Source organism: Stomoxys calcitrans, chromosome 2 (assembly GCF_963082655.1).
Source record: "Stomoxys calcitrans chromosome 2, idStoCalc2.1, whole genome shotgun sequence".
NCBI lineage: Eukaryota > Metazoa > Arthropoda > Insecta > Diptera > Muscidae > Stomoxys > Stomoxys calcitrans.
In genome coordinates this window covers 129,436,660-129,445,064 of record NC_081553.1, presented here as the reverse complement: position 1 = coordinate 129,445,064, position 8,405 = coordinate 129,436,660, and the positions used below count along the sequence as shown (strand labels likewise).

At 36.5% G+C, this 8,405-nt stretch overlaps 1 protein-coding gene across 3 annotated transcripts in view; it reads left to right on the top strand.

The window, feature by feature from the left end:
• Positions 1-7,959: 7,959 nt before the first annotated feature.
• LOC106087191 (transient receptor potential protein) overlaps positions 7,960-8,405 on the top strand; it is a 36,637-nt gene continuing 36,191 nt past the window's right edge. The window contains exon 1 of one of the 3 annotated variants that reach the window (XM_059362489.1): positions 7,960-8,060. The gene's annotated coding sequence lies outside the window, so the exon portion shown is untranslated. Of the gene's footprint in view, positions 8,282-8,405 lie in introns of all 3 variants that reach the window. The other 2 variants (XM_059362490.1, XM_059362488.1) reach the window with 2 other exon arrangements.

The following is an 8,405-nucleotide window of genomic DNA, read 5'->3' as shown; positions in this document are numbered from 1 at the left end:
CTTTCATTTAAGTTCAAAAAAAGCGAAAAAATCCCCGTGGAACTTTTTTTCCAGTGAGAAACTTTTGAAGTTTAGTAAAAAAATTGGCCATTTTGGTCTTAAGATAACGGTGTTGTTTGATATCGAAATTAGCCAAATTAGCACTTAAAACTTTTCTTAATACCTCGACTTTGTGAAAATGGAAAGAAATGATAATGCTTTGACGGCCAAAGTTTGCGAAAACTTAAAGGAAATGGGAGTATCTTTTTTGAAAAATTTTGCAATTTTTTGACAAAAAAAATATTTTTCATATTGAAAACGATGCCATTTTTAAACCGCCAAAGATATTCACGTGATTCCTTTTGTATTTTATGCACACATATGCTGGCATAATTTGTGTGAAGTATGAAGTTTATAGCTTTAAAATTGACGGAGTTATTTAAAAAACACTGAAAAAAACCAAGGCCAAATTTTCATATTTTAAAATTAAACAATTCATAACTCCTTAACAGTACACGATGGCATGGTACTTTATGCATAAGTTTTTTAGATCTTGTCAAGCTCTTTCTCTAGAGTCCTAAATCATGTAAATCGGTTGAGTAGATCAAAAGTTATGGCCCCCAGAAGCTTGGAGAAGTCAAAAGTGGTCAACTTTGACACCCTGTAGCTCACCCTGTATTAAAGATATGGACCAACAACAGCACTTTTCTGAAAGCCTATGTCCTCCTCTACAAATGTCTAGAACATTTTGTATGGCTAAAATCAACAGATAAAAAGTTGTAGACTTATTTCCAATTTTTTTGCCATTTGGCCCACTGTGTGTCGTTTTAGCAAACATTTTTGCTGTTTTGAAAAACAAATTTGGTTGAGTGTATTCCAAATCAACATTAAGTTTTGTGAATAAGGCCGTTTGTTTATAAATTTAGGCAAAGCTTAAAAGAAATACCTTAATGTTATCTTTCCATTAACATTTGTTTAAATCTATGAACAAAAAGATTTGTAGAAAATTTTGTGTTTTTTTCGGCCATTTTAATTTGTTGAGTTTTTTAATTTTGAGCTATGGGGTTTTGTCATATTTCCACAGATATATTAACGAGAAACTGTTTCCCAGTATTTATATCAGAAATAGGCAACAATGAATAATTTTTGTCCGTCTTTGCAACAATGTCTCACCCTTAACGTAGAAATTGCAACATTAAATCTTCTAAGGTTTCAACCCATTATACATACAGTGGCACAGAATAGTTTACATAACCCACCGAAAAAAAAGTTTTGCAAAAGGAATTTTTTGAACGACAAAGTTCTTCTGCCAAATGTTTATTGTTGCTAAAATGGTTTACCATGGTTCCCAATATTATTAGTTAAAATGTATAGGGTTATATCTTATCTTAGCTACGTTACTGTCAGTTTACGTAACTGCTTCTCATGAAAATTTTCGAGTATATAGACATATCTATGCCACTGTATATATGCAAACACTGTTTCAGACGATAAAACATAGACCGGCACATGGCTATCACCACAACATTTGGAAACAAACATTGCACCACGTGCACTCAACGAAGGTGTTAACGTTCCAGGTGACATTTCAATTTAACAGGGACCACACTTTAGCTTTAAAATTTTAAATTAGAATAGATAATCCTCCTTGCTCGCCAATGCACTATGGTCCCAAAACTAAATTTGCTGATCAAAATAACATTATTTAACTCTAGCTTTTGTTTTTTCTTTGTTAAAATAAGAAAACAATTTAACGGACACTTTTTCGAAATTTTCAAAGACGGCAGTTACTCTCGATGGCCGATTTATAATAGGAAAATTTTATTTTGTGTATAGTGTGCCATGGCTTTTCACACCCTCACCTCCCATAAGTAGCGTCATCCTGCAAAGTCTCAATGCAGTTTCTGATAATTATTATATAAATTTGCAGTAAAAAGCCCCTATTCTAAAAGTTATCTCACTTAGAAAGTGGTCATGCAAAGAAATTGCTGGTTGTCTTTCACAAAATTCATATTTTTTAACCGATTTCTTAACTTCCATGTGATTTGAAATCCAATCCAAACGCCATACAGGTGTTTATTTTCAACAAGACGGCGCTACGTGCCATACAAACAACGAAACCTTTGCTGTTTTTTTTTGCGTTAAAATTTTCCGGGCAGTGTTATCTCTGGAAGTGGTGAACCCAATTGGCCGCCCAGAGCTTGTGATATAACTTGCGTTTTCTTATTTTGGGGCCACGCCAAGAGTCAAACATCGATTCAAGACCTCAAATATAGAATTTGTGAGGATATCGAGGATGTAGGGCAATCACCTTGCGATTTGGTTATGGAAAACTTCATGAAATCATGAAAAGGATATGTTCCTTCAAGCGTGGTCGTGGTGGCCATTACGTCTTACCTATCTCACTATCTTAGATATTAAAATCAATTTGTGTTTATTTGTCAGTTTGTTTGATTGTTTGTTTGTTTGTGTGTTCCTTATAGACTCAAAAACGGCAGAACAGATTTTCTTGAAATTTTCACAGAAGATGCGTAATGATCTCGGGGCTAAAATAGGGTACTACATTTTTTTATATCTGAAGGGGGACGATCCTCTCCTAAATTTTCCATGACGCTCCTAATTTTCAGAAACCTCGGAGATGGGGGGTGCTATTAAAGCGAAATTTTGTGTGCTCTCTTACAGTAACCTAAAAACAAAAATTTGGTATCCAAATTTCGGATGGGGTACCTAGGGGGCCGCCCCACCCCCAAAACCTACCATATATATATATAGACCAATCACGACAATATGGGACTCAAATAAAAGGTATTTAAGATTAGAAAACATATCTGATATCCAATTGTCGGACCAAGTGTTTGGGGGACCACCCCAACCCCCAAAACACCCCTAAATCGGACATATTTACTCACCATGGCAATATGGGGCTTAAATAAAAGCTATTTGAATGAAAAATAGGAATCTGATATCGAAATGTGGAACCAATTGTTTGGGGAGCCGCCCCTCCTCAAAAACATGACCCAAAGAGGACAAATTTACAACAATATCAATATGGGGCTCAAATAAAAGGTCTTTGAGAGTTAAGCAAGAATCTGAAATCAATATTCGAGAAAAGTGTCTATGGGGCCACCCCACCGCCATAACACCACACAAATAGGAAGTATTTGCTGACCATTGCAATATGGGGCTCAAATATATTTTCAATGCCGAGTGGCCGCCACATCGCCCAAACCGGTCATGTTTGCCGACTATGGAAATATGAGGCTCAAATGAAAGGTATTTGGGAGTAGATCACGAATCAGATATCAATATTCGGGACCAACTGTCTAGGGAACGTTCCAACAACAAGAAAACCCCCAAATAGGACGCAATTGCTCACCAAGACAATTTGGGTATTCAAGACAGTGGAGCTCGATATTGATAGCTTTTTGGGGCTCATTTTCTAAACCGAACATATTTGGTGACTTTTGCAATAAGGGGCTTAAATGAAAGGTATTTGAGATTAGAAAACGAATTTGATAACTAATTGCGAGGCCAATGCCAATATGGGGTTCAAATAAATGATATATAGATACATGAGAATAGAGTACGTAGCTGATACCTTTTCAGGGCTTAGTGTTTGGGGACCATCTCACCCCCGTAAACACTCCTAAATCGGACATCATTAGAATATCGGGCGGAAATAAAGTCGTTTTTATAATGGCATTAAACCCTCCGAGCGAATTCGTGGTCCAAAAAAGATCATAGGGAATTCAGATAAAGGCACTTATATTGTTATATTGTTAGTCCAGCGATATGCATATACTTTTTTCGTAGCATGGCATTTCACTAAAAGCTCTTTTTTTGTCGAAAATAAATATTCAAAGGATAATTTTGTGCCATATAAAGTAAAAGAAGGTGCAGCGGAGCGGGCCCGGTTCAGCTAGTTATGACATAAATATCCGATCATTATATCCTCCACCATGGGATGGGGGTATACTAATTTCGTCTCGAAATATGCGTCTAAGACCCAAGGATATATTGTATATTCTTGATCGTCATGTCATTTTAAGTCGATTTAGCCCTGTCCATCCGTCAGTCCGTCCGTCCGTCTGTATGTCGAAAGCACGCTAACTTTCGAAGAAATAAACCTCGACGCTTGAAATTTTGCATAAATACCTTTTATTAGTGTAGGTCAGTTGGGATTGTAAATGGGCCAAATTGGTAAATGTTTTGATATAGCTGTCATATAAACCGATCTTGGGTCTTGACTTCTTCAGCTTTTAGAGGGCGCAATTCTTATTCGATTTGGCTGTAATTTTGCACATAATGTTTTGGTATCCTTCCAACAGCTGTGCTATGCTTGATTTTAATCGGTTCGTAAACTGATATAGCTGCCTTGTAAACCGATCTGTGGTCTTGACTTCTTGAGCAGCTGGAGGGCGCAATTCTCATCCGATTTGGCTGAAATTTTGCATGGCGTGTGCCGTTATGACTTCCAAAAACTATGCTAAGTATAGCACGAATCGGTATATAACCTGATATAGCTGCCATATAAACCGATCTGGGATCTTGACTCCTTGAACCTCTAGAGGGCGCAATTCTCATCCGATTTGGCAGACATTTTGTACAACAGCTTCTCCAATAACCTTCAACATACGTGTCCTATATGGTCTGAATCGATCTATAGCTTGATACAGCTCCCTTATAAACCGATTTTCCGATTTTGCTTCTTGAGCCCCTACAAGTCTCAATTCTTATCCGAATGGACTGAAATATATCACTATAACTTCTAAAATGTTCAGCATTCAATTCATTAATGATCCGAACAGGACTATGAAATAGCTCCAATAGCATAACACTTCTTATTCATTATTCTTGGTTTGCCTTAAAAGAGATAGTGCGCAAAAAACTCGACAAATGCGATCTATGGTGGAGGGTGTATAAGATTCGGCCCAGCCGAACTTAGCACGCTTTTACTTGTTTTTCTCAAAAAATGGTATTTTTTTCGAATACCAAAATAACACCTCTTATTGTATACCCTATATTTTAATTTTTGAACGTTCTGGCATTCCAACCCGATTTAGTCATTTCCGTCTGACTGGCTATCGGAAGCACGGGATCTTTTAAAAAATCAATAAAGGGCGCTAGTGTAGGAGGTTGATTTTGTAGATTTTGACTGGAAATGGAATCTAATATATTCATTGGCGTAGCTAGGAGGGGTGCTAAGCACCCCCAGAATTTTCATTAGTATTAGCTACTTTTAACTATTGATGATATTTCACTGCTATGTCAAATCTTCCGATTCTAAATGTACACCCTTGAGGAAAACTTTATTTGTTTACGAACGTCGTTCGCGTACTTTATTTGCAAAGCAATGGAGAGCGTGACGAATTGAGAAGCTGCACTATTTACTGAAGTTTTTTTCTGTTGGCATAATTATGTATTTTATTCTTATATTACATACTCTAGCATAATTCTACATAATTTTGCCATTAAGCAGGGTACTCTGTTTTTAGTTGTGAAAAACATCAACAAAATATCATATCTTTATTTACTTATATATAGTTACGGCAAATTTTCTGCATTAAACACATCGAGCAATCATATTACACTAGGATTAATCGTGCCAGATTACTACTTTTGAGTCATTAGCTTAATTGTAGTTATTCACACATTTTTCAGTTACAATTCTTTTTTTATGGAGTTTCAGTTGTTTGAGTTGTTCACGTCAAAAGCCAAATAGAGTGCAATTCTTAGAAAGAAAACTTTCCGACCCAAAATTTAGAAAAAAAAACCTACAGGGAAGGTGGAGAGCCTGCAAAAATTGTAAAAAACTCTATCCACTCAATATTTATACTCCAAACCACCACTGTGGTACAAGGTATTATATCATTGTGCATTTGTTTGCAACGCTAAGAAGGAAAAGAGCTAGACCCATTGATAAGCATACCGATCGGCTTAAAATCACTTCCTGAATCGATTTAGCTATTTCCTTCTGTCTGTCTGTCCATATATTCTTCTGATCAAGGTGCAGGTCGCATTTGTTATCCGATTTTTTGCCCCAAGGCCGAACGCTATTGATTTTGAAAAATCGGATTAGATTTAAGTATAGCACGCATATATATCTTTCATCCGATATGGCCTTTGAAGGCATTAGTCGCAAAAATTTTATGTCATCTTACAAAATATCATAAAAATTCGTTAAAATTTTGATATAGCTCCCATATATATCTATCATCCGATATGGCCGTTTAAGGCTGTAGTAGCCACAATTTTGGCCCGATCTTCATGAGATGTTTTATTTAACGTCCCAATCAGTGTTGCCGCTTTTGGTAGATTCCTACTAAAATTAGTAGGATTTTATTCTCTTGGTAGGTTGGTAGGCTGGCCTCAATTATGATCTTTGTCTCAATATAGCCCCATATACACCGATCTCCCGATTTAAAGTCTCAGGCCCAAAAAGCCCGCATTTTTTACCCGATTTTACTGAAATTCAACACAGTAAACATATTTCGACGTCCATGCCGATGCTGATCGGACACCATTTGGATATAACTGCCGTATATATTGATCGATAAGACCCTTTTATTATCCGACTTTGTCCAAATTTTGAAGAGTGGATTATAGCGAGTTTGGTCCAGATCGGACCAAATGTCGATATAGACAGCTATGTTCATAATGGTGTATTTTTCACCGGATGTTGTTGTTGTAGCCACAATTGAATGTGGAGATAACGATGCTCATCAAGCTCCAAAGTGAGCCAGCCCGTTCCGATCCATAGGACCAATCGCCGCATGAACATTATGGTTATTGGTCATTTAAAGGCGTAAATAACTCGCCCTGTCATATGGAGTATTGCAAGCACTGATTATTTAAGCCGGTGCCGTTCGGCTTTTCATGCGCATAATCATCTCGTACCGAATTTTAACTATTTTTTTATATAATCCGAGGTGGTAGTTATCTGTCTTGACCGAACTTGTCGCCTGTTAACTTGTTTTAATTTTGTTGTTTTGGTTTTGTTTTTTTGTTGGGCTGTAACACCCCCAGGAAAAATGTCTAACTACGTCAATAACTATACTCATCTGGTTTCTAACATGTGTAAATATGTATGGGGTTTTGTTTTGACACTGGATGCCACCGTAGCGCTGAGGTTAGCATGCCCGTCTATGACGCTGAATGCATGGGTTCGAATCCTGGCGAGACCATCAGAAAAAATTTTTCAGCAGTGGTTTTCCCCTCCCAATGTGGCAACATTTGGGAGGCACTATGCCATACAAAACTTCTCTCCATAGAGGTGTCGCACTGCGGCACGCCATTCGGACTCGGCTATAAACTTGAATCCGACTGCACTCATTGAAATGTGAAAAGTTTGCCCCTGTTCCTTAGTGGAATGTTCATGGTCAAAATTTGCAATTTGTAATTTTTGTTAGTTTTGACACTGCAACTATCCAAAGATGACTTAAAGAGTCATAGGCAAAATACTATATCGATCAATTCAAATATCCGTGATACAACATTTAAATAAGTTCCATATATTTGTAAAAACAATATCCAGTCACAGCGTACACTTACCCTCCCCTGACAAATTCTTTTGTCAGTTGAAGATGTCATGTAATTCGGTGCAGTACTTCGACAGTTATAAGCATTTTAATGTTGAATAATTCATAACTACTGAAGTTTCTGACCTCCACTACAAATCGTTACTACATTGTAAAATCAAAAGATTAGTAGATTAAAAGTGATAAAAATTCTACGGCTACAAATATAATAATCATAATATAGTTTATCACAGAAAATTGGTTTCGGAACCATAGTGCAATGGCCAATGGCAAAATAGTGGCATACGAAAAAGGTTACCACGTCAAAACAACAAAACAACCTCCAATGAGGCCTTTAATGTTCTTTGGCTTGTTTTCGTTTATTTTTAAGACTCGTTTGCAATTCATTCTAATTTCTATCTTTTCACATTCCAATGACCAACTTAAGCGGCAGTGGTTAATGCAATTAACGTAATTTAACAAGTCATTTATGCTTCTTTCTGCCAGTTTTTTCCGAACTCTTCAAGAGTGACAATCGAAGGAAATTCGATTTGAATTGTAAAAGTAAAGAAAATACAAAAAAATTAGTGATAATAACAATGAAATCAAGGACTTACAACGATTAAAAATAATTAATCAGCTATTGGATATTAAAAGAGTTGTGGCCACGAAATTGCAATACAGTTTTTTTTAAAAAAAAACGTAAAAAAATCCAATTGATCCTTTATGCCAAAAACATTCTAAGTGAAAAAGAGACCGAAAAAGTGCTAACTGTTGATTTAAAGGTGGACCGACAATATTGAATGCTAAACAATGATTGCAAATCTAAAGAATACATTTCGTAGCCACACAATTTACACTGTGAAACAATTTCGGGGTCTTGGTATGAAAGGGTTTGGGGTCAAGGTA